General features: G+C 45.6%; 1 pseudogene; it reads right to left on the bottom strand.

The window, feature by feature from the left end:
* Nucleotides 1–2,898: 2,898 nt before the first annotated feature.
* Nucleotides 2,899–4,109, bottom strand: LOC149120411 (26S proteasome regulatory subunit 10B-like; annotated as a pseudogene).

Below are 4,109 nucleotides of genomic sequence, written 5' to 3' on the forward strand. Positions count from 1 at the left end.
ATATGGGTATTTAGCAAAAAAATGGTGATAAAATGGGTTAAGTACGTTATGTATATAGGTAGTGTGTTACAGAAGCTCTGGATACTTAGCTCTGCCTGGGGGGATGAGAGAAAAGTATCAAAGAGAAGGAAGACCCTTGAGTTGGATATCTTGAAACATGGCTAGGAGTTTCTCAAGCTGAAAACATTGAGGAACATCAAGTAGTGACTGCCTATATGCAGAACCATGACAAGTCTGGCATGACAGAAGCATGGGCTGTTTGGGAGGAGGGCGGCTTGGAATAGGAAGTTGTGAACAGATCTGAGAATGAGGCCTTGGAATCCCCTCTAAGGGATTAGGGCTTTGGCAAGTATGCAAGAGATGAGAAAAGATCAGACAGAGTCACCTGTGATTTCTAGGAAAATGCAGGTGGTGTGCAGGCCTGAAGCAGAAAAAGCCTGGAAGAAAGAATCCAGACAGAAGTAATAGTTATCAGCAGATGTTCAGCTTTGGTCTGAGGCAAGTCAGATGGAGCCACCACTGCAGAGATCCAGTGCAATGTGTGGAGCAGGTTTAAAGGGAAGAGGAGGCCGGCGCCATGGCTCACTAGGCTAATCCTTGTGGCGCCAGCACACCGGGTTCTAGTCCCGGTCGGGGCGCCGGATTCTGTCCCGGTTGCCCCTCTTCCAAGCCAGCTCTCTGCTGTGGACAGGGAGTGCAGTGGAGGATGGCCCAGGTGCTTGGGCCCTGCACCCCATGGGAGACCAGGAGAAGTACCTGGCTCCTGCAATTGGATCAGCGCGGTGTGCCGGCCGCAGTGCGCCAGCCGCGGCGGCCATTGGAGGGTGAACCAACAGTCAAAGGAAGACCTTTCTCTCTGTCTCTCTCTCTCACTATTCACTCTGCCTGTCAAAAATAAAAAAAAATTGGCTGGTGCCACGGCTCACTAGGCTAATCCTCCGCCTAGAGGCGCCGGCACACCAGGTTCTAGTCCCGGTCGGGGCGCCGCATTCTGTCCCGGTTGCCCCTCTTCCAGGCCAGCTCTCTGCTGTGGCCAGGGAGTGCAGTGGAGGATGGCCCAGGTGCTTGGGCCCTGCACCACATGGGAGACCAGGAAAAGCACCTGGCTCCTGGCTCCTGCCATCGGATCGGCGCGGTGCGCCGGCCGCAGCGCGCCGGCCGCGGCAGCCATTGGAGGGCGAACCAATGGCAAAGGAAGACCTTTCTCTCTGTCTCTCTCTCTCACTGTCCACTCTGCCTGTCAATAAAAATAAAATAAAATAAAAAATAAATAAATAAAAAAAATTTTAAAAAATTAAAAAATAAAAAATAAAAAAAAGGGAAGAGGAAGTTTGTGGTACCCACAAGACACTCAAGTGTGTGTCTCTAACAGGCAGGTGGCAATGGAGATTTGGATCTCATGGTGAAGGCTGATGATGGAGACACTACTTTGGAAGGTAGTCTCATAAAAACATTGGTTGAAGCCACAAGAGTAAGATCACCTCAAGAGAAATGGGGCACCCAAAAGGAGCAAAGCATTTCAGATGTGGTCTGAAATGATAGGTAATGCACAAGTAAGAGAGAAGGGAGAGAAGTACAAAGAATCCATCAAGGATAGCACAAAGTAGGCAGCCACACACAAGGAGTCAAGTCACAGGGTTATATTTGTAGAATAAACCAGTGGATGGAGAATCTCCCTCTCTACTATCCCCTCTTCCCTCCTCCCTCGCCTTTTTCCTCTCCCTGCTTCCCTCTCCCCTCCCCTCTGTCCTCTGTCCTCCATCCTCTCTCCTCTCTCCCTCCTATCCATTCCCAACCAGCTCCCACCCTTTCAAACAATTTTAAAAATACATTTGTACAGAAAGATTTCTTTGGATGCTGAGTGGAAAACATATTACAGAGGAAAAGATTACTGATAGAAGAAATCAGCTCAGAGGTCACTGAATTCAGTCAAGAGAATTATGGTGGGCTGGGCTACGGTTGGGGTTATAACCAGGCATTTGGGGCATCCAGGGTACAGAATTTATGTAGGCACCTGCTCTATGAGCCATGCAAGAACAGAGTTCAGCTTTGCCTTGGCTTAGAGTGGTGGCAGATATAGGCAGGTTGAAGATATATTTTGGTGGTGAAATCAAATTTATTGTGCAGATTCTTGGGTTCCTAAGTAACAGTTTTGAAAAACTATTAATGTTGGACGGCGCCGCAGCTCACTTGGATAATCCTCCACCTGTGGCACCGGCAATCTAGTCCTAGTTGGGGCAGCGGATGCTGTCCCACTTGCTCCTCTTCCAGAACAGCTCTCTGCTGTGGCCTGGAAAGGCAGTGGAGGATGGCCCAAGTGCTTGGGCCCTGCACCCACATGGGAAACCAGGAGGAAGTACCTGGCTGCTGGTTTCGCATCAGCGCAGTGCGCCAGCCATAGCAGCCATTTGCGGGGTGAACCAATGTAAAGGAAGACCTTTCTCTCTGTCTCTTTCTCTCACTGTCTAACTCTGCCTGTCAAAAAAAAGACTATTAATGCAACATATTATGGAGGATCTTAAATATCAAAGGTCTGATGTTTCACTTCCTCCCATAGCCTATCTAAATCAATACTCAAATGATATAAATCATAAGAAATACTCTCTTGTACTACTCCCAGACCATTTTCAATGTTTTACAAAATGTTCACATAGCAAATATGAAAAGCTTCAACACATTCTTCTTTTCTAATTTCTGCTGCAATAAATACATGAACAACATACCGATTTCTTCTGTACCCATCTTAAAAGTGGAGTCACTGACTTATATACTAATTTATGTTACTCATACATATTTTACTCTTATTTTTAATGAGATCATTGCCAGTACACACATTGTTTGCTTAGCTTTATTTTTACATTAAGCCAATGTCTGTCATGCAGCAATCAAAAAATTAAATTATACGGGTTTGTAGTCCAATTTAGACTCTAGCTTCTTAGAATAACCCACCTTTTTTTTGACAGGCAGAGTGGACAGTGAGAGAGAGAGAGACAGAGAAAAAGGTCTTCCTTTTTCCTTAGGTTCACCCCACAATGGCCACTGCGGCCTCCAACACCACGTTGATCCAAAGGCAGGAGCCAGGTGCCTCTCCTGGTCTCCCATGTGGGCGCAGGGCCCAAGGACTCAGCCATCTTCCAATGCACTCCCGGGCCACAGCAGAGAGCTGGACTGGAAAAGGAGCAACCGGGACAGAATCCAGCGCCCCAAGTGGGACTAGAACCCGGGGTTTCGGTGCCACAGGCGGAGGATTAGCCTAATGAATCATGGTGCCAACCAGAATAACCCACTTTTCTGATGGCTTTCATGAAGTCTTTCTGTACTACAAAATTATGATCAGCACAAATTGCAAACATACCAGCTTCAGTACAAACACTTTAGGTTTGCTCCAATAAAGCCATCTAAAAGGTTCATGCTTGCTTCATAATCTATTTCATAATGTTTTGTAATGGGAGCTGTGTGGATTTTCAATATATCTAACCTTGCTTGTTCATGTGGTAAATCAATATGTATTTTTCTGTCCAATCTTCCCAGACGTAGCAAAACCGGGTCCAGTGTATCTGGTCTGTTTGTAGCCATGGTCATTTTAACTCTATGCAGAGTATCAAACCCATCCATTTGAGTTAGCAACTCTATTAAAGTTCTCTTAATCTGTCAGCTGATGTACTCTCAGGAAACCGATGACCACCAATCACATCTATTTCATCCATAAAAATGATGCATGTTTGATGGTCGGTCTCTGGCATAATAAAACATTTCTCTGATCTAACAGGCACTTTCACCAATCTATTTGTCTACAATAGAACTTGATACAACCTTTAAGAAGTTACAATCCAGCTGACTAGCAACAGTTCTCACCAAAAGCATTCTTCCTGTGCCTGGAGTTCCATATAACAAACAGCCTTTTGGAGGTATTATTCCTACATGCTGGGATAATTCTAGGTTTTTAAGAGGTAATTCTATTACCTCTCTTAAATTGGATCTGATAGCCCTCTAATCTCAGAGTAAAAAACATTCCCTGGGTTCCAATGAGGCATATTGTAAACCAGTGAATCCATCACTCCTGGCAAATCTCTCATGATACTTAGTGTAGTCATATCCAAAGAAGCTTT

Source organism: Oryctolagus cuniculus, chromosome 19 (assembly GCF_051225735.1).
Source record: "Oryctolagus cuniculus isolate XC-2025 breed Fujian yellow rabbit chromosome 19, ASM5122573v1, whole genome shotgun sequence".
Lineage (NCBI taxonomy): Eukaryota > Metazoa > Chordata > Mammalia > Lagomorpha > Leporidae > Oryctolagus > Oryctolagus cuniculus.